General features: G+C 44.6%; 2 long non-coding RNA genes across 2 annotated transcripts; one reads left to right on the forward strand and one right to left on the reverse strand.

Annotated features, from left to right (window-relative positions):
- The first annotated feature begins 976 nt into the window (after positions 1 to 976).
- LOC144588817 (uncharacterized) lies at positions 977 to 8,167 on the forward strand. Its single transcript, XR_013544530.1, has 2 exons — positions 977 to 3,577; positions 6,028 to 8,167. It is a non-coding gene; the product is annotated as an uncharacterized LOC144588817 (long non-coding RNA).
- Positions 3,661 to 20,930, reverse strand: LOC144588818 (uncharacterized). The gene is made up of 2 exons (XR_013544531.1): positions 20,860 to 20,930; positions 3,661 to 4,007 (listed from the first exon to the last, which is right to left on the reverse strand). It is a non-coding gene; the product is annotated as an uncharacterized LOC144588818 (long non-coding RNA).
- Positions 20,931 to 22,423: the final 1,493 nt, after the last annotated feature.

Below are 22,423 nucleotides of genomic sequence, written 5' to 3' on the forward strand. Positions count from 1 at the left end.
GGTGCATATGCACTAATGAGGGTGACTGGTCCTGTTGATGAGTGGAGCTGCAGAAACAGGATCCTTTCACTCCCCTCAGTCGGTGGAACAATGGATCTCAGCAGAGTATTTCTAACCGCAAAGCCAACACCATATTCCCTGGTCTCATTCAATGGTTTTCCCTGCCAGAAGAATATTTTTTTTTCTTTGACAGATCCCGAGTCTGGCAATCGCGTCTCTTGCGGGGCAACAACGTCCATCTGCAGCCTACTCAGTTCCATGTCAATGACAGCTGTCTTGTGTGTGCCATCTATTTCCTGCAGGTTGTCAGAAAAGCCAGGGGTCATTGTCCAAATATTCCAGGTGCCCAACTTTAGGGCAGAAGTTTTCTTGCGATTGTTGCATGGTTCAGGGTTATCGATCTGCTTGTCAGCTTTCACCCTAAACCCCATGCACCCCGTGAGGTTGACAGACCGTGGTGAGGCAGCACCTTACTGTCTGAGGGCTGCCCAGCTTAAGGCGGGAGGTAGCTTACCTAGTGAGGTGCAATGTTCTCTCCCACCATCAGAAGTAGCCCTGGCATCATGCTCTATGCCAATCGAGCAAAGACTTATAACCAGTAACTGCTACTTCCCGTGTTGTTTTGATGCTATATGCAAAGCTGAAGGGTCCTCTCCAGAGCATGAAGCCTGGGTAAAATAATATGGAGGATAGGTTGTTACCCAAGCAGCAAATCCCCCCTCTCCAATCACTGAAATAGTTCAATGGAAAGGCAAGAGCCAATACAACTGGTTCCAGCGATGTCGCAGGGATTGCCAGAGTGTGGCAACTTGAACATGTCGTCTATTTCCTGCAGGTCATCAAAAAAACCAGGGGTCATTGTCCAAATATTCCAGGTGCCCAACTTTAGGGCAGAAGTTTTCTTATGATTGTTGCATGGTTATCGAACTGCTTGTCAGCTTTCACCCTAAACCCCACACACCCTGTGAAGTTAACAGACTGTGGCGAGGCAGCACCTTAGTCGCTGGGGGCTGCCCATCTTTAGGCGGGCAGTAGCTAGACACCCATGGGAGGTTCAGAAGACCTCTGATGAAACCAACACCACTGTCTTCTGCAATTCCCTGTTTCATTGCCAATGAGCTCTTACCCTCAGGAAGTTCTTCCTAATGTTTAGTCTCCAGCTCTTCCAGTTCACTACCTTAGTTCATGTCCAGAGCCCCAGGAAAGACTAGTTTGCTCCACCTTTGAAACAACAATCCTTCAGAGATTTGAAGCTTGCCACCCTATCACCTCTCAGTCTCCTCTCCTCCAGGCTAAACCTACCTAGTGCCCCCACAGGCTTGCTTTTCAGAATCTTTACCCTCCTGATAATCCACGATTCCTTGGACATATTCCAGATTGTTGATACCCTTCTTAAATTGGGGTGTCCCTAACCAGACATGATGTTCCACATGCGGTCTTACCACTTTCCTGTGGGATTCTCCTGATGCAAAGAAGCATGGCACCAAGATTGTGTTTTTTATTATTTCCTGTGTTTATTCGTTCGTCCTTTCGTTCGTTCGTTCGTTCGTTCGTTCGTTCTTTCTTTCTTTCTTTCTTTCTTTCTTTCTTTCTTTCTTTCTTTCTTTCTTTCTTTCTTTCTTTCTTTCTTTCTTTCTTTCTTTCTTTCTAAACCTCTGCCTCTTTGGGCAAACGATGGGAAAGACTCCTTCTCTTAATTCAACAGGAGGCACCTCTTCTGATGAGAAACCCATGTATGTTTCCCACATGTCAAAATACTCACCAACCACACAATAAGCTGGGGCATATGAATGTGGTGTTCATTCTAAATAAAGGCTCTTGGTTCAGTCCCAGCCAGAAAGAAACTGTGGTCTAATTTTAGGGCTTAAACAGAAAAGTAAGAATACAGTTTTTATTAAAAACGGAGGACCTCACTAGAAATATTTCCATAAGTTGTTTCTTTTTTAAAGCTTCCGTTGGAAACCATTTTTAATTAAACTTTCCTAGGCTAAATTGGCAGCCCAAACAATACAAGGAAGGGAAAAACTTGGCAATTCATACCGACTATTAAAAAAAGAAATACACGAAATTGACTTCTTTTTTTTCTTTTCTTTTTGGTTTTCCGTTGTCTGGAAAAGCTAATTAAATAGTAGCAATTACACCTGGGCTCTGAAAGATAGGGAGTGAGCTGAAGTTCCACTTGCCTGTAATATAACCGTTTCTGTTGAGGCAATGAGATCAGGAAAAAACAAAACAAAACAAAACAAACCCTGGAAGAATGCACCTGTTTGATCTATAGGTCCAAATAGTGTAGTGGACCCCGGTCTCTCAGGGTCAGCGCCCCAAGATTTTCTCGACAGCAGGGACTATGACATCATCCAGCACACCCTCGAGGTTTTCCTGTTCCCTCTGAGCTTAGCTGCACTCTTCATAGCCACTGTGGGAGAAATGGATCTCCCCAGGAACAATATATTGTCGGCAGCTTTGTTTATTTCAGTGTGAACAAATTAGGTGGCAATGAAGACATTGTATGCTGTTGTTTTGCATGCAAGTAGGGTCACTCCATTTTGAGTTGGGTTCCGGTATGTGTGATTAGCAGGATCAAGCTAAGGCAGATGACTTAAACCCACACTTCACTTAAACCATTTCACACTCTTGGGAAATGGAAAGCTTCCTCCCACTCCGCAGTTACTGGGAAAAGAGAGTGGTTTTTTAAATCCTTGTAAAGTAATGCTGATGCACTATGTCACTTAGATTTTTTTTTTTTAATGGAAAGCCTCCCACTCTGCAGTGGATGGGAAAATGGAGTGTTTTCTTTTTAAAACCCTTGTGAGGCAATGCTGGTGCGCTATGTCACTTAGATTATTTTTTAATGGAAAGATTCCTCCTGCTCTTCCATGAAGGAGGGAACAAAAAAGCAGATCTTTTTTGTTATTTCTTATTCTTTTAAAGGAAGAAAGGGCCAAATGGGGTCCCTTGAGGTGTGTTGTGGTTGATCCTTGCGTATGTATGCAAGGACTGCCCCGAATGACATTCTGCAACTCAAAAATGACCTTGTCTCTCCCCTAAACACTGGCATCAATCAGCCCTGATTTTACCATCCCCATGTCTCTCCCCTGCCCCGGTATTTTGACAATTTTTCCCCAACAGGGTTTGAATGCAGGCACGCAACTGAGGCAGAATTTGCATTTATTTTTTTTTGTACAACACTCCCCATCATTCCTAAACCAGGATGATGACTGGCTACACTGTGGGTCATGGGAGTTGTAGTCCAGAAGGGGTTTTGCACCGTGGCCTGATGCAGACATTTCGTAACCATCTGTTCCCCAGCAACACAATGGGCAGAAGGAGAAAGGGGGGGGGTACGTGTATGTGGAACAGCCTTGCCCACTTTTGCCTCTGGCCAGCAGCTGTGCATGTCGAAATGATTTTTAAAATTATTATTATTATTTTTAATCCAGCTCACTTCTTTGACAACGAGTTTCCTGCCCCTTCAAGTCTGCACTCCTCTGAATAGGCCAGAGTGATGGAAGAGTTTTCAGAAGCATCATCTCATAACACGGATGTGTCGCAAACGTCTGCCAGAGGGACCTATGGAGTAAGAGCCGTTTGCATCTGTCCTTCTCATGAACCATTTCTCCATTCTCCTCTGTGTTTGCAACGCCTATGTTTGTTCGTGAGTCCTATTTATTTTTCCAGGCTTGTCAATGCAACACGTTAAAGTTCTACGGGGTTGTTTATTCACGTAGAGATCTGCTAATGGACCTTGTAAAGACAAACTTCACAAAATGAGTCTCTTCTTATTCACCGTTGTATAAAACTCAACCTGAGCAATCATTGCTACAACCAAATGCTACAATTTGTGCCCCCTGTGCCCTTGGCCAACAGCGCCAAGGCAGACGTTGCTTGTAGAAATTGCAACGTTCAAGTGTCCTTTTGAATTCAAATTCAGACAAAAGACATCTTCCTCAACTGGGTTGGGCATCCGTGACAGAAGAATCAGGTCCACATGCAGAGTCTTCAACACTCTAGAATAAAATATCAATTCAAATGCATATACATGAATTCACTATGTGGATTCACACCCACACACCCACACATAAACATAGGAATTATACCTAGACCAAGTTGGCAAGGGTCCTAGCAGTCTAAGTGGCATGGCAGCTCCAGCCTCTTTAACTCTCCCACTCTTTCTGATTCAAATCTCTTACTCGCAACCCTGCTCTTCTTTAGTCCCACCCCTTTGAGCTGATCTAATATTTCATAGGGGTTACATTAGCATCTCTCTTCTGAAGAGTGGGCTCTGTCTGCACCCTTGAACCAACTGAGCCCATGGTCAGCTATCTAGAGTGAGGTGATGGGACCAGTGGCCATGATCTTAGTTTTTTTTGATGTTCAGTTCTGGTGTTACCAAACCCCAAAACTCCAAACCACCTCTCCCACCGGTTTCATGTAGATGTTAAATAACATAGGTGACAAAACAGGACCCCAGCTTTCAGGGCGTCAGACAAGAGTCCCACAACACCACCTTCTGAGTTCTCTCCTCCAGGAAGGACTACTGTAATACGCTCTACTTAGGACTGCCCTTGAAACTAGCGCAGAAATTCCTGCTGGTGCAAAATGCAGTACCCAGATCAGCTGCAAATACCAACCGACCCAACTGCATGTCTCCAGTTCTGGCTCATTGCCTCTGGCTTCCTGTTTCTGTGCTCAACTCAAGCTTTCAATGATTGGCGGACTCCGTACTTTCCTACAGAACAGGTCCCCACCCAACCCACTCCTCACACTCTTTACCATCAAAAAATGTAACATCGAAGGAGGCAGAGGAAGCTATCATTTGAAAGTACTGTACAGTGGTGCCTCGCAAGATGAATTTAATTCGTTCCGCGGTTAATGTTGTCTTGCGAAAAATTCATCTTGCGAAACGCGTTTTCCCATAGGAATGCATTAAAATCTAATTAATGCGTTCCTATGGGCAAAAAAAAAAAGGCAGAACAAAGTCAAATTTGGTTTACAAAGGTTTTATTAAGTGCTCTTTAAAGCCATGCATATTGTGCAGATGATTTCAAAAATTTCAATCAAAAAACTTTAACTTTTTAAACATCATAGAAAAATATTTAAAAATCAGCAAACATGAGGCAGGAACAAAAAATGGAAAATATAAGTCTTGCGAAGCATAGCCATAGGAACATTCGTCTTGCGAGTCATCAACCCCCATTGCTAAAACCATTTGTCTTGCATGTTTTTTGTCCTGCAAGGCATTCATCTTGCGAGCCACCACCGTAAATGTTTTTTTGTTGTTGTGTGACCCCCCCTCATTTATGGAATAAATTGCTGCTTCAGGTTCGCCTAAAAAATGAAACTCTTTAAAACTGTCTTTTATTAAGGTCCTCCTTGTGTTTTAAATTGGGTTTACTGTATATTCATTTCAGTGAGATGTGTTGCATTGCATTGCACTGCATTGTTGACTTTTGAGTTTATTTGTTTTTCATTTATTGGATTATATGTACTTATGTGTTGGTTGTTCATCACCCAAAGGTTTCGGGTGATATATATCATTTAAATAAATAAATAAACAGCAGTCGTGATTCAGTTTATATAGCATCCCCCTTCATGAGAGTCCTGAGTAAAGAAAAATTCACATCAAAGTATAGTTAAAGCAGCAGACTATGAATCTCTAAAATGAATAACGTAAAACCACAAATTCATCACTTCTAACATTACAGATCTCTAAAACTGCAGATTACAACTTTCTGCTAAAATGCAACAGAAGCAGATATCTGGCAGGAAGTTCTTTAAACTGGGTGGCCACCACTGAGAAATCCCTGCTACATAAGATAGTTTTATGGGCTGCAGGCCACCGACAGCTTCCGGTAACCGAGGAAGAAGATCTCGATCCATGAAAGTCCGCACTGAAACAAATATTTTAATTTTTGAGATGTTTGTTTGTTTGTTTTTGTTTATTTAATATACTGTCTCATTAGCGTGATGCAGTGCTCCAGGCAGTTAACAAACTTTTATCTTTTTCCCTTTTCCTTTTTGTTTCAGGGTTTCCTTCTGTGTTGTCAACATGGTGCTACAGACTGACACAACTAGATCTTGAAATGGATTAAATGCATCTACAGAAGGAAAGGATCCAAAATTGAAGCAACAACACGGTGCTGCAGCAAAAAAGGCCAATACCATACTAGGCTGCATCAACAGAGGTGTACTGACCAGGTGAAGAAAACTAATAGCTGCTCTATATTCTGTGATGGTCAGACCTCACATAGTCATTGTGTCTGATTATGGACACCCCAGATTCAGAAAGGTAGAGACAAACTGGAATAAGTCTGTCTGGAAGAGAATACTCTTTAGTCCTGTAGTTGCAGCCTTAAATTTAGAGCTCTCAAAACAGTTATTTTTGGACTATATTTCCCATTTCTTGTTTTTCCCTGAGACTGTCTGAGGGATTCAGGTCGCTGTAATCTGAAAAAGTCAAATTTCCAAAGTCCAGATAAAATCACAAAAAAAACTAAAGTTAGCTCTAGAAAGCCTCCCCCCCCCCCAGATTGGTTTTTCACAGCTGGCCACCTCTTGTAAAATCAAGTGGTATGTCTACTTGGGAACAATAACGTGGAGTTAAATGGAACCTGGTGTGCAGCTCAGCCGCCCCTGCTCAGCAAAACCCAAGGGTCTTTTCCTCCAGCCCCCCCCCCCCCCCGCTTCCAAAGCCCTCAGACGACAGCACAGTAGCTTAAAAAGCAAGACTCTGTGCGGTTCTGGGCCAGAGTACAATTGAAAGAACTCCCAAAGACAAAGCAAAGGCTTAATTAGAACAAGGCCTTTCTTTTAAAAGGGAAGAATCAGATAAACATAAAAGAAAGAATTGGGCATAAATAGCTAGCTGATTACACCACTCTCTTGGAAGGAAGGAAGAAATGTGGAGTTCCTGGGAAAGAACTGGGCTGCTGGGTGTAGGTGTCAAATTTTCCAAGAAGGATCAACCGGGCTGCCATGGGTGAAAGCCTGCCAACCCGTGAACATCCCAGACACTGAGTATTTCTGAATGCAGGTGGCCAGGAATAAATGGGAGGTATCTGAGATGTCTAAGATCATGGGAGGTATCTGAGACCACCAAGATCATGGCCACTGGTCCCATCACCTCCTGGCAAATAGAAGGGGAAGATATGGAGGCAGTGACAGATTTTACTTTCCTGGGCTCCATGATCACTGCAGATGGTGACAGCAGCCACGAAATCAAAAGATGCTTGCTTCTTGGGAGGAAAGCCATGACAAACCTAGACAGCATCTTTAAAAGCAGAGACATCACCCTGCCGACAAAGGTCCGCATAGTCAAAGCTATGGTTTTTCCAGTAGCAATGTATGGAACAGCTTAGTGTTCTCCCATTATTTGTGTATTATATCAGTCATGAGAATGGCTGATGGTCGGATTCCAAAAGATCTCCTAGATGGAGAATGAGTGCAGGGAAAGCGCCCCAGAGGGAGACCACAGCTGCGATACAAGGATATCTGCAAGTGGGACCTGAAGGCCCTAGGAATAGACCTCAACATATGGGAAACTCTGACATCTGAGCGTTCAGCCTGGAGGCAGGCACTGCATCACGGCCTCTCCCAATTTGAAGAGACCCTTGCCCAGCAGGCCGAGGCAAAGAGGAAGTCACAAAAGCAGCAAAACCAGGGAGCTGGACAGGGGACACACTGTATTTGTGTTCAGTGTGGAAGGGATTGTATCACTCTTGATTTGGCCTTCTCAGCCACACTAGACGCTGTTCCAAGTCCTCCATACAGAGCACGTGACCATTGTCTCTCGAAACTGAAGGGTGCCTAATCTAAATCTGGCACTTTGCTCTCATACTGTAATCCAAGAGTCTTGTGAAAAGGTAGGGTGTATTCAGAACTTAGAAGTTACAAGGGAAAAGGCTTCCTCCATTCACTGCCCCAAGCGTGACCTGTTGGAGGTTTTGCAGCCTCACACGGTGACTTTAGCGGGTTTGGCTGGGAGGGACCTTTCTGGTGACTGTCAATCTCTTCAGCATCAATCAATTGTTCAATTCCTGCCTCAAAGAGTGCCCTGTCTCTCTACTCTGTGCCTTTCCCCATTTTCTTGAGTATGTTGAAGCAATCAGTTTGCTGTTGATCAGTCTGCAACTGTAAGTAAAGAAAATCGTTTTTACTCTTTCTCTTACTAACGTTTTGGAGTGAGTGACTGAGGCTAAATTCCAATTAGTGAGAAAAGTTTGGACTAATCTGGGCAAAATGAAGCTTTTGTCTTTTGTGAGTACTTCTAATGTGTAGCACTGAATCTCTATACTTCTACTGTGCAGCACAAGGATTTTTTTTTTTTTTACTAAAAATTCAAAATCCTGCAACACGACCCACAAATACATACAAATGCCTATGTGGACCAAAGATCAGACTGGTTTAGACCACTTTGGGATAAATATCTGGATATAGATTGGGCCACTAGTTAGTACTCTCACCCGCCTACTTTTAGCTTTCTAACGATTCCTGTAAATCTTAACATTTGTTCAACTCCTTGATTTCTTTCTCCACCTCAAGACCACCTTTTACATTTTGGTCAAGCGAATGATAGCAGAGATGGGGAAATTTTTTTCTTCCTACAAATGCTGCTTGCTCAGCTATTGTTGGCATTACAGTTTTTAAAAAGAGGAACAAAACAAAGCAAAGCTTATGCTCCTTATATGCCACCCCATCACACTTAAAGCACTCTCTTTTTCAATTTAATTATGCAGGCCCCACATGCCCCACCCAGTGAGCTCGGAACTCAGTTTAGTGACCTTGGAAGGATGGAAGGCTGAGTCAACCTTGAGCCAGCTACCTGAGCCTGTTGGGATTGAACTCAGACCGTGAGCAGAGTCTTGGCTGCTATACTGCAGTTTAACCGCCGTGCCATGGGACTCAACTTTTCCTGCCCCCGTGCAGCAGGATATCCTTGGTACTGAGTGACTTGCCATATCTTGTTTTTAGGATGCTAAACATGTTCACATTTAGAAATCTTTGTGAGGTTGCATGAAAATGCACGGCAGCTGCACCAGCTGGTGGCAGATTCTTTTTTCCAAAATGCACCTGGATGGACATCATGACAAGCCCAGATCAAGAGGGCGCATAACGTCAGGACAGCTCTGCTTCTGCTTAGTTGCCAGGTACAGTTCTGCTTCCGCTTAGCTCTAGATGTTTTTCTGATCTCTAGCCAGGTGAGCTCCTCAGGGTCCCTCTGCCCTAATCGCCAGGTGTCAGCAATCCTCGGCTTCCTTCATATGGCTGCCAAGTTGTGTTCATCTCGTTTGGGGAAGGATGGGAGGGCTCTGATTTATTGGCTGTTGTAGCATTGCTGGTTGACCCCTGGAGGCCACCTAGTCAAGACAGATCTTTGCAGGAACGAAACTCAGCCATCCTGCCTGGGAAGTGGAGGTAGGATGGCAGTCTCTATTGGAAGCAGGCGTTCTGCCATGCACTGAGATCTCAAACCATTCAGGGCTCTGTAGATCAAAACCATCACTTTGAAACTGATACAGAAGCCGATGGGTAACCAGTGCAAGGTGGCCAGAATCATTATAACCCCTAATGTGCCTCAGTATTAGAGCCACTCCATTTTTGTTGAGTGTGTCATTACCATAAAACACTTTGTAATTCCAGGCCATTTTAATTCACTGATGCAATCACTGCAATGTACAAATATTCCATTTCTTGCTTTACGGTTTCTTTTGATTCACACTTCTCACGTTCCACGTTCCAGTTGTATGTGTTGTGCAGCACTGGACTTTCCCTTCCACTTCTGTGCACATCAGCTTCTAGGTGTCCTTTCACCTTTAATCTAGTTGCATCATTAACAACTGTGCTATTTGTACTTGTCCTTTGCTTTTCCCCAGTAGCTGATGGAGTGCTGATGGGAGTCTCATCTTCTAGCACTATCTCTCGTTTCCTTTTCAACTGTCTCATCATAGGGTTTTCAGGGCTATGTTCTGCAGGGCTTTACCATTGCCAGCTTCTATGCAGAACTAAAAAAGAGAAAAAGCTGCCTCCTCCACCAGTGTCAGCTTCAGTTACCTCTGTTGCCCAGTGGCTGCCTTCAAGAGACTGGATACCCTTTAATCTGGTGCCTCTTCTGTGACCATTCCACCCTGGTGATCCTGCCAGGGGTCCAGTCTCCTTTACAAGCCTAGATTCCTCACCGTATGATTCTCAGCTTCATTGACACACTCAAACCCCTTCACCATATTAAGATGTGTAGCCAAGAAGGGGAATTTCAAGGTAGGGCTCCCTAGAGAGTCATGTCCGAAAATACAGGAAGCTACTCAATGCTTGAGAAGGAAACCGGTGGCCATGCTAGACGGGGAATCCTGAGAGGTACAGAACTTTTTCAAGTTCAGAAGGAACTACCCATCAGTAAAGGTGACACTGAGTTAGCTGATCAACGGTTCCCCTCACTCCTAATGTCACGCATGTGACATGCAAGCTGTTCCCTTAGGAAATCTGATTATTTGCAAGTATGTTTGTATGTATACTTTGGGTCACATAGGACGACTGCATCAATAACACCTCAAGCGAGAAGGGACTTGGAGTTATTGTAGACCAAAACCTGAATATGAGCCAACAGTGCAATGTGGCTGTTAAAAAAAGAGGCAAACCCCCCAGAAATATAGTCTCCCAAATCCATAAAGTCCTAGTCCCCTTCTGCTCAGCACTGGTTAGGCCTCCTCTAGAGCAATGGTCCCCAAACTTGGGCCTCCAGATGTTCTTGGACTAAAAGAAGCCTTCACCACCACCTCTGCTGGGCAGGATTTCTGGGAGTTGAAGTCCAAGAACATCTGGAGGCCCAAGGTTGGGGACCACTGCTCTAGAGTGCTGTGTCCAGTTCTAAACACCACACTTTAAGAAGGATGCTGACAAAGTGGAACAAGTTTAGAGAAGAGCAGCACGGGGGAATCAGGGAACTGAAAACCAAGCCCTCGGAGGAAGGACTGAAAGAACTAGACAAGTTTAGCCTTGAGAAATGAAGGCTGAGGAGAGATGTGACCGCACTCCTCAAATGCTTGAAATCTTGTCCTACAGAGGAGGGGCAGGATCTGTTCTCCATTATCCAAGCATGCAGGACACGTAACCAAGCTGTAGGATACTGGATTTAGGCTGAATATCTGGAAAAACTTCTTGTTAGAAGTTTTTTTTGGTGATATTCCAGTGAAACCCATGACCTCGGGAGGTGGCAAGGGCTCCAACACTGGAGGCCTTCAAGAGAAAATTGGGCCACTATCTGCCAGATCGGCTCTGATTCGGATTCCTGCCTTGAGCAGGGGGTTGGACTCGATGACCTTATAGGCCCCTTCCAGCTCCACGATTCTAGGATTCTGTGAAGATAGCATGTGCAATGGCCACTTGCAATTTTCTGTGTTTCATTCAGCTGTAGCAGAAGCTTCCATTCTAGAACACCGGGCGCTTGCTCTAGGGGGAAAAAAAAAGATAAAAATGGAAGCCCAACACTTTCTTTTGTAAGCCCTAGATTGTGAGTCCTCGTAATTCTACCTTTGAAGTTCTTTTTCTGAACTCAGCTTTGGACTCGGGCACATTGCGAAGGGTTGAAACCGGTTCAAGAGATGAGTTCACAAAAAGTCCTGCAATTTTCCAGCGAAAATTTATCTTGTCTGAAAACACTCAAAGAAGGTGGTTCTGTTAGCAAAAGTTGGCAGGGCGACGGCTGTGAATTTCCATTCTTGTGGTGAACAAGGGCAGCTATTGTCATCCAGGCATCTGGGGTTGTTATGATAGAAAAATGCCAGCTATTTTTCATTCTGATCCTCTACTACCCACCCAAAAGCCCACAGTGATCAAATCCACATTTGCTGCCTGGGATGCAACAGTTCCTGCTCCACAGTCATCAAATCACTGTGCTGGTAAGACACCCTCCGGCTTCTCCAGATCCGAGAGCTGAAGGCAGGAGGTTGACTTAACGTGCCACCAAAATAAGGTGGATCTCGGTCATCCAAAGAGGAAGACAGAAGAAAGCAAAGCTTCGCACAAAACTGCACGCAATGGTGTGTACAGATTCAAAACTAGAAGTGATGTTTATATAATATAAGCAGAATTGTAATGCCTTGTACTCAAGCGGAGAAGACAACGACCGAGGGACCTGTCTGGCCACGGAGTCTGGTGGCCGGGTGGCTAATTCCAGATGGTTTTCCTCTTTACATTGATTTGAAGTCTTTGAATCAGACTTGATTTGGGTCCAATGGAAGACTGTCCTCTGGAAAGTTTTCAGACTGAAAGGTTTCATACTGATTAGTAGCCTATTATTTATTTAAAATATCTATATCCCCACCTTTTTCCTTGAGAAGACCCCAGGTGGCTTACAATATTAAAACAAAGTCTTAAAAAAAAACCTCACTCAGGGAGCCAGCCACTTAGGGAAAGCTTGCCTGAAGAGACAGGCCTTTGCCTGCTTGCGGAAGGACAGCAAAGATGGAGCCAGGCGGGCCTCCAGTGGGAGGGAGTTCCAAAGTCTGGGAGCAGCCACAGAGAAGGCCCTCACCTGTGTTCTCACCAAGTGCACCTGTGAAGCCTCTTGTCTCAACTTAGGATCACAAACACTATATTTTCCTCTTTCAGAGACGGAAGATGATGGATATGTCACACAGCCTCCTGCAGCCAGGGCCCTTAAACTAGCCAGCTTCAGCGATGTGGTGCAGGATCTTATCTGTTGTCGGGATTGCAGTAAGAGCTACATGCGGGGAGGGACATTTTGTCCTTCACCTCAGGCAGCAAAATGCCTTGAGTGGCTCCTGTAAAAATATCGAGACGAAGAGACCATTTGCTTAACCGCAGAGTTCTCTAGGGCTACGCCGAGCTTGGATCTCGAGGGGTTGCAAATGGGCTTTTCCAATGAATACCAGAAATGAGATCTCAGAACATCATCCTGTATTTTCCTGGCCGCCCCTCCCTTAAATGAAAAAATCCAACTTCTTGTTTTTCATTAATATGTTGTCAGTTTGAGTTAGAGTTACAAAAGACACAGATCTGGGGGAGAAAGGGAAAGATAAAGGCTGGCTTTCTGAAGAGGATTTCTGAGGGCTTAAGACTGTCAGAGGCATGTTATTTACAGGGTAAGTTTATGGGCCTTTGGAGAGAGAGAAGCAGCCAGGAATTTGAGTCTAGCGGTTCCGTTTTCCACGCCATGGCCTTCATCCCCAAGAGTAGCCGCGCCAAGGAAGATGCGCTCCATGACTCATGTCTCGGGCGTCGAAGACATCCAGCTCAACGTTGGCTTATTTGAGACAAACGACAGCCTCTGTTCAGTGGTGCAGTCAATCAAAAAATATCAGTGTTTCAACTTAGCTTGAAATCTCTCTTTCTCTCTCTCTTTTAAAATGCCGATTTGAAGTCTGGCCCCTCGTTGAGGATGATGCTAATCAACCATGAATAGAAGATTTGTCTCTGGGTCCTTGAAGATCTGAGAACCACATAGTGTAGGAGGTTTTAAAACAAGGGCGGGAAGGTGTGTTTCTCCAGTTGTTTTTGAGTTACAACTCACACTCGTCCAGTCCACCACAGCTAGAAGCTGTAGTCGCATGGCATTGAGCAGGGGGTTGGCTCTGATGGCCTTATAGGCCTCTTCCAACTCAATGATTCTATACACATCTGGACAGCCAGATGTTACCAACTCTGATTGAAACACACAAAATGCTCTTTATCCCTTGCCAGGCTCCATGAGAGATGTCATTAAGGCAGGGCCTTTTCCCCAGTGGCTCCAATCTTGTGGAACCAACTTCTGGAGGACCTTTGTCTAGCCCCCTCCTAGTTGATATTTAGGAGGCGATCAAGGACACAGCTCTTCATGGAGGCTTTCCACACCTCCTAGCTGACCATCCATTTCTTTTTTCATCTGCCTTGGTTTCTGTAGGATTGGTCCACACCATCTGCCTTTAATGATGACTTGCTAATTGCTTTGGGGGCTTTTATCTTCATTTCTTAGGGACGTGGTGGCGCTGCGGGTTAAATTGCAGAAACCTCTGTGCTGCAAGGTCAGAAGACCAGCCGTTGTAAGATCGAATCCACACAACAGAGTGAGCTCCCGTCACTTGTCCCAGCTCCCGCCAACCTAGCAGTTCGAAAGCATGTGAAAATGTGAGCAGATAAATAGGTACCACCACGATGGGAAGGTCACGGCATTCCGTGTCCAGTCATACTGGCCACGTGACCACGGAAACAGTCTTCGGACAAACGCTGTCTCTACGGCTTAGAGACAGGGATGAGCACCACGCCCTAGAGTCGGACACAACTGGACTAAATGTCAAGGGGAACCTTTATCTATATTCATTTCTGGTTTTGCATTATATTTATTGTAACCGCCCTTGTAACCTAGTGCCTTGAGACTAATGGGATAAGTTTATACATTTATACATTTAAACAAACAAACAAACAAATAAACATATAAACATATAGTTACTTGGTTGCTCAAACAGGACCAGGTATCTCATACTTCAAGTATCTGTGCCTATGTCTTCTCTGATATCTCATGAAGACAGAATCGTGCTGGTGTTAAAAAAGATGAAGAACTGCCCTTCATTCATGTATGTCATCTCCAAGTTCCCGATGCCATTTGGAGGCCAATTCGAAGCTCCTGGATTGTTCCTGGTTCAGTCTTGGAAAATACATGCTCAATTCATGCTCCAGAGCACCGTCAATTTGTAAGTCTCTCATTGACTTGCATCGGGAAATGCAAAACCAAAATTGGTATAATCGTTTTGTTTTTAAACAAAACTCCATGAAATTGGGACACATATAAACCACAAAGAGGGGAGTAATCATGCCAGATGTGGGGCCTGCTATTTCCAGGGGTTGACATGCTCACTACCTTTTAAATCTGCTTTCTTTAAATAAATGGCAGAAAATTTATGGCACCGTCTGGTTCATTCTGTGCTCTGGATACAAACTGATTTCTACGCACAATTTGTTTCACTCTAGAAAAAAAAATCTGGCCATTCTAACCCAATCTTGAGCTCATTAAAATTACAGTGGTGCCTCGCTTAACGAGTGCACCGTATAACAACAAATCCACATAGCGATCTCATTTTCGGGATCGCTAATGCGGAGGCATAGTGTCGGCCCCAATGGGCAAAACTCGCATAGCGAAGATTGGTAAGCGTTTCGCTTACCGATCTTCGCTTTGCGACGCCTGCAGATCAGCTGTTCGGCGGTTTCAAAATGGCCGCACGCAGCGTTTTTGCGCCCTCCCCTCGCTTACCAAGGGCGCAAAAATGGCTGCCGGACCCTGGAAACTTCGCTAAACGGTGAATTTTGTGCCCATTTGGAACGGGCTTCCCCGTTCCGTTTAGCGAAGTTTTCACATAGCGAAGGTTAATCCGGAACGGATTAACCTCGCTATGTGGGGCACCACTTGTATTATAAATCAGACAGATTTGGCTACCGATTTAACATTTTCCCAAGTCCAGTGCCCAGGCCAGATAGGCAGATAGCTAGATAGACAAAAACAGTGGTACCTCGGTTTACGAATTTAATGTGAGCTCCAGGACGTTTTGTATTGCAACACATGCATAGAACACATGCATGGGGGTGGTGCTATAAACCTCCCAGGCACAATGCATTCTGGGAAAACTTGCTTCATATTGCAAAAATTTTTTGCAATCTGAGGCATTATTTTCAATGATAAAACAATGGCCCAAATCATCTTGAGTAATTATGCTCACAGAAGGGAAACTGCCAGTAATGAATTAGCCTCTGCTTGCATTCCTGTTGGCATGCTGAGCCACGGGACAGGTAGGCAATGAAGAATCTAAGCGGAAACTCATAAATCAAGGCCAACCTGCTGGCATGCGTTACACACACCACTTCCTTTACAAAGACAGAACCACACAAGAGGATTTTATCCTATATCCAAGTCACCTTTTAAAAAAGCATTCCCAAAATGACTCGCTCTTTTATACTTCAAAACTATTTAGAACTCTAAAACACTGTTTCACAACCTGGAGAATGTGACACCCCCCCCCCCGGAGCTCACAATGTTTTTTCCGGGGTTTGGTGCATGTCACAGGTCACTTTATATGTGTTGCAAACCCTACTTAGATAATTTCTTTGACCTTTTGGAGCAGAATATTAAAGTTAGCATATACAGTGGTACTTCCACTTACGAATGTCTCCACTTGCGAATGTTTGGAGTTATGAACGGCTCAGTTCGTAAAATGTTGCTTCAACTTGTGAACGGAGCCTCGGCTTATGAACAAAAAAACCCTTTCCTGCTCTTTTTTTGACCTAAGTTCATCTTAGGTCAAAAGAAGAAAAAATAAAAATAAAAATTCTCCCCTAGTGGTAGAGTACGGATTAACTGGCTTTGCATTAGTTCCCTATGTGAACTAAGGCCTCTACCTACGAACAGTGCCTCTACCTAAGAACAAAAAACAGCCTGAGCAGATTAAATGGTTTTCTATGCATTCCTAGGGGAAATCTTGTCTTGACTTACGAACGTTTCGACGTACAAATGCCGTTCCAATACAGATTAAGTTCGTAAGTCGAGGTACCACTGTATATGGATGTATGAGAAACCAGCCCGGGGGGGTGGGGAGAGAAAGAAGTCTCTGTTTTCTCAGAAGTGATGCACCAGGGTCCAGGTTTGTTTGTTTGTTTGTTTGTTTGTTTGTTTGTTTGTTTCCCACCCATCTAGACATAAATCTACTCTGGGCGGCTAACAATAAAAATGGAATAAAACCAGAATAATAAAATAAAAAGCAGCAATAGCAATATGGTTCAAGATGGGGGAAAAAAATAAAAATAATCAAGCGATGACAGATTGTGCCCGATTGTCTTCAACAGCAGGGAGCAAAGGCACGGGGACCCAGCCAACAGCACAGACGGCCAAGTCCAAACTCACACAAGGATCTGCTGGGCAGGACAGGAGCCCAGGGCAGAAACCGTAGCACCAGAACCAGAAGTGGGAGGACAGAGTGGGAACCCTGAGCCACAGCAGGGAGCAGGGTCAGGAATACCAGAATTCGTAGCAGGAGCCCAGGAACAGCAAAGCTAAAGACCTAGGTTGTTGAGGCAGCTTCTGGGAGGAAGAGTCCTTCCTTAAGTAGGCCTTCTCTCAAGACTCCCAAGTGGACCTCATGAGAGACCTGGTAGCTGCTGCCCTGGCAGGGCTTGATCCTGCAAATGCTGGGCTCTTGCTGGCCCCGATCCTGCAGCTGCCAGGGTGGTGGTGCAGGGGAAGCCCTGCTCGCATCCAGATCCTGACAGAATGACTTTACCCCATTAAAAAGTCATTTTTATGCAAACATGGTGGTGGGGGGGTTGGCTGTTACAAAAGGCGGTCATGACTCGAAAAACGTTGGGAACCATCCAGTCCACAGAATCATCCCAGCTGATGTTCCTCCAGGGAGGAGGTCCATAAATCCTCTACAAGAGGGCAGGGCCTTCTTTGTGGTGGCTCCAACTTTATGGAACCCGCTTGTGGAGAAGTTCTGCCTGGCCCCTTTCCCTGTGGACATTTAGGAAGCAATTAAAAGCAATGTTTTTCACGGAGGCTTTCCACATCAGGAAAACTGGGCAGAAGTGTTCAGGCCAAACAACACAGGATAAATGTTACCTTCGTATGGAGATCCTATGGAGCTACTTTCATTGGATCTGTGTCTAAAGTCCTGTCTAGTCTCTCTGTTGAGTTTCCAATCCTGCTGGGACTTTCTTGATCACCTCGCTGTTTGCTAGATAGCTGATGGCCCCGTTCTCTAATCTGCACAGTCTGTATCTTAAAAGATTCCCTCTTAAGTAAACGTTACGCAGAGAACATGCCAAGGCCCTCCTCCCAGAATCAACATCTCTTTCGGCACTGTGGTTGAGTAATTTTAGACTCTACGCTCGTCTCACAAACCCTTGTTGTGGAGAGAATGTGTGTTTGTTTACTTCAAAATGTGTTGTCAAAATCAAAGAGGGTGAAAAGGGGGATGAGAAAGACAAAAAGCCCCAGAGGCAAAATATTGCGGCACTGTAAAGACTAACAGATTTGTTTAGGCGTGAGCTTTTGGAAGTCTCAATCCACTTCCTCAGATACTTCAAAATGTGGTAAGCCACACCTATTAAATTTGAGGGCTTCCATGATCTGAATCCCACCCTCCCATTCTGTAAGTGGCGCTGGCAGAGCGCTCTGTCTCCTGGTTTCTCAGAACCGCCATTCTCCGTTGTCTCTCCATCCTTGTTGCTTTTGTTGAGTCGTTTAGTCGTGTCCGACTCTTCGTGACCCCATGGACCAGAGCATGCCGGGCCCTCCTGTCTTCCACTGCCTCCTGGAGTTGGGTCAGATTCATGTTGGTCGCTTCAATGACCCTATCCATCCATCTCGTCCTCTGTCAAAACCCCTTCTCCTCTTGCCTTCACACTTTCCCAACATCAGGGTCTTTTCGAGGGAGTCTTCTCATGAGATGGCTAAAGTATTGGAGCCTCAGCTTCAGCATCTGTCCTTCCAGTGAGCACTCAGGGTTGATTTCCTTCAGAACCGATAGGTTTGTTCTCCTGGCAGTCCAGCGGACTCTCAGGAGTCTCCTCCAGCACCACAATTCAAAGGCATCAATTTTTCGGTGATCAGCCTTCTTTATGGTCCAGCTTTCACTTCCATACATCACTACAGGAAAAAAAAACATAGCTTTGACTATGTGCACCCTTGTTGGCAAGGTGACGTCTCTGCTTTTTAAGATGCTGTCTAGGTTTGTCATCACTTTCCTCCCAAGAAGGAGGCGTCTTTTAATTTCATGGCTGCTATCACCCTCTGCAATGATCACGGAGCCCAAGAAAGGAAAAATCTGTCACTGCATCCATATCTTCCCCTTCAATTTCCCAGGAGGTGATGGGACCAGTGGCCATGATCTTAGTTTTTTTGATGTTGAGCTTCAGACCGTTTTTTGAGCTCTCCTCTTTCACCCTCATTAAGAGGTTATTTAATTCCTCCTCATTTTCTGCCATCAGAGTGGTATCATCTGCATATAAGTTAAATAAGCAGGGAGACAATATACAGCCTTGTCGTACTCCTTTCCCAATTTTGAACCAATCAGTTGTTCCATAACCAGTTCTAACTGTTGCTTCCTGTCCAACGTATAGGTTTCTCAGAAGATAGATAAGGTGGTCAGGTACTCCCATTTCTTTAAGGACTTGCCATAGTTTGCTGTGGTCCGCACAGTCAAAGGCTTTTGCGTAGTCAATGAAGCAGAAGTAGATGTTTTTCTGGAACTCTCTGGCTTTCTTCATAATCCAGCGCATGTTAGCAATTTGGTCTTTAGTTCTTCTGCTCCTTCGAAATCCAGCTTGTACTTCTGGGAGTTCTCGGTCCACATACTGTTGAAGCGTACCTTGTAAGATTTTGAGCATAACCTTGCTAGCGTGTGAAATGAGTGCAAATGTATGGTAGTTGAGCATTCTTTGGCACTGCCCTTCTTTGGGATTGGGATGTAGACTGATCTTTTCCAATCCTCTGGCCATTGGTTTTCCAAACTTGCTGGCATATTAAGTGTAGCACCTTAACAGCATCATCTTTTAAGATTTTAAATAGTTCAACTGGAATGCCATCACCTCCACTGGTCTTGCTGTTATCCATGCTTTCTAAGGCCCACTTGACTTCACTCTCCAGTATGTCTGGCTCAAGGTTAGCACAACCTACAAACAGTATTCAAGCCCACCACAAAAATACAACAAATGTTATGGTCAGCAAAGGACAGAAGGGACCCCCTCACCTCTGCAGGAGTTTACTGGATACCTTGCAGTTGTGTCCAGGTATACATTGGAACCACAAAATGAAGCATCCACACCAGAATCAAAGAACATGAGAGACACTGCAGACTAAAACAACCAGAAAAATCTGCAGTAGCTGAACATGCCCTAAAACAAGCTGGACATGAAACTCTATACTGAAATACTGGACAACCCCAGCAATCATTATGTCAGACTGCACAGGGAATCCACTGAAATCCACAAGCACCAGCAGATCTTCAACAAAAAAGAGGAAAGTTTGAAACTCAACAAAACTTGGATCCCAGCTCTGAAAAATACAGCGTGCAAAAGGTCAATGACCTCTACCCAGCCACAAGGACCGGGAATCACTACACACGAAAAAGCAGCTTATGATACCCATCAATCACAGTGACAGATAATCTCTGCTCCTTAGCACAACAATACACCCACAGCAAGACACACTAATCACCCATCTCCAGAAAAGGTCAAAAGCCTATCTCACAGCCATAAATACTCCACTCCCAAGCAAACTACACCAGAGCACAGAGTGCTGTCCTCTGAAGATGCCAGCCACAGAGAGACTGGTGAAACATTAGGAAGAACAACCTTCAGAACACGGCCAAAGAGCCCGAAAAACCCACAACAACCATGTTGGGGGAACCTTTACCTTTACCTATCTCCCCTCAAGTCTTCTTTTCTCAAGGTTAAACCTGTCCAATTCTTTCAGTATTTCCTCCTAGGGCTTGGTTTCCACCACCCCCTGATCATCCTGTTCACCCTCCTCTAAACTTGTTTCGGGTTCTTTAGATGGAAACTGTGCTTCAGAATTCACCTTGAACTTTAAATTCTAGTTCTTCTGCCTTTGTCCAGGTGCAAAATGTCTTTTCCTCTCCTTCCCACAGATACACTTTTTTTTTTTGTGAGGCAGATCCTCTCTTTGGACAAAGTGTGAGAGGCCAGCTTACTGGGGAAGGAAAAGGGTGGAATCGGCATGCCTCCCCCCCCCCGACCCCTGTGGGGGTAGGTTTCTGCCGCAGAAGGATGGGCTCCCAGCCAGGGTTCTGAAGGTAACTCTAGAGAGGAAGACCAGATATTGCAAAGGATTTCCATTTCTTTCTCTATTTTTCACATTCCTACCTTCACGTTTGCTGTAAAACCATCCACAATCATCTGCCGTAGTCATCTGCAATGAAAAACAGGAATCTGTTTGGTCTAATTCCAGCTAACATGATAACCTGGCAAAACCGGCGGATGGGAAGGTGGTTATAATAACACAGCAATAAACATGGCCACGGAAGATCCAAAATGATTTTTTTTTCAGAAGGCAGCGGTATGGCAGTACATTTGATAGTGTGGATTTTCCTCGTGACAAGTCCCCTGCGCTTACTTTGCCCCACAGGGAAGAGTCCAAACAGGCAGGCTGCCGGATCGGTGCCTCTCTACAATGGAAGGGTACCGTATTTTTCGCTCCATAAGACGCACCTTTCCATAAGACGCACCAATTTTTTTAGGAGAAGAAAACAGGAAAATATAATCTGTTTTCTTCGCTCCATAAGACGCACAGACTTTCCACCCACCCACCCCCGTTTTGTGGGGAAAAAGTGCGTCTTATGGTGCGAAAAATACGGTATGTCTTTTCAAAAGTTATTAGCTTTTCCTTGCCTATTCAAAACGAAAGCAGTACTGATCCTTGCACCAGAGACAGTTTACAGCTATATGCCTGGGGAAATCTGTTTCTGTCGCAGCTACTCTAAAGATTTGCAGCTTCAACTCAGAGGGAGCAGGTGGTGTTGTGATCCCTGCTATATAGAAACTCCAGGGGTTTCAACGCAGTGAGCCCTGATTCCACTACACCACTGTATATTAGAACCTAGCCTCCCCAGTTCTTTCCCAGAAGTAGCAAATGACTAGGCTTGTGCCACATCAGCACCTTCAATTTCTGGAGATTTTAGGGCCACATCTGTTGGGAGTTTTATTTATTTGCAGGCTGTCTGTAGGTTGAGTGACTGGGAGACCCCTTATTGCACTGGAGCAATTATCTCTATATCCAACCCTAAACAATGGTTCCTTCCAGCTTTTTAAACTAGGAATAGTTTATTGCGTGGCGCACAGGCCGTGGCAAAGTACATCAAATTAAAAACAACACAATACAGTACAATTCAATACACTGTAGTATGAGGGGGAAACTAAAACCAGGTTAAATTTCTATCACAGCTAAAAACCTCTGACGTCTTTAAAAAATACCCCAGGGAAAACTAAGTGAAGGCAGTTGAAAGACAATATCTGGTGCCAATAACAAACATCTATCGCAGAAAGGGGACCCCAAAAGGTACATGAACCTAAATAATTGATTAGTAGTAGTGGGGGCTATGAGTTTCATTTTCATTTTCATAAATATAGATATAAACCTTGCCATTCGAAATGTGATAAATTTATTTCTGTCTGAGAGTAGGATCCCGAGCATTTTCTGGACAGGTCTTCCAGGATGTCTTTCCAAAATAGGCTTCAAAAGCCTTTCACGGTGGGTCACGAATAGGGGACAGTAAAACACAACATGTACTAAGTCCTCAACTGATTTTTGGTCGCAAGAACAAACTCTTTCATAGTATGGAATTTGTGTGTAACGCCCTTTTAGGCTAGCAAACGGCAGCATATCAAGACGTGCCTGAGTGAAGGCTTTTCTATAGTCGAAGCTCACTAA

This window comes from Pogona vitticeps, chromosome 4, assembly GCF_051106095.1.
Source record: "Pogona vitticeps strain Pit_001003342236 chromosome 4, PviZW2.1, whole genome shotgun sequence".
Lineage (NCBI taxonomy): Eukaryota > Metazoa > Chordata > Lepidosauria > Squamata > Agamidae > Pogona > Pogona vitticeps.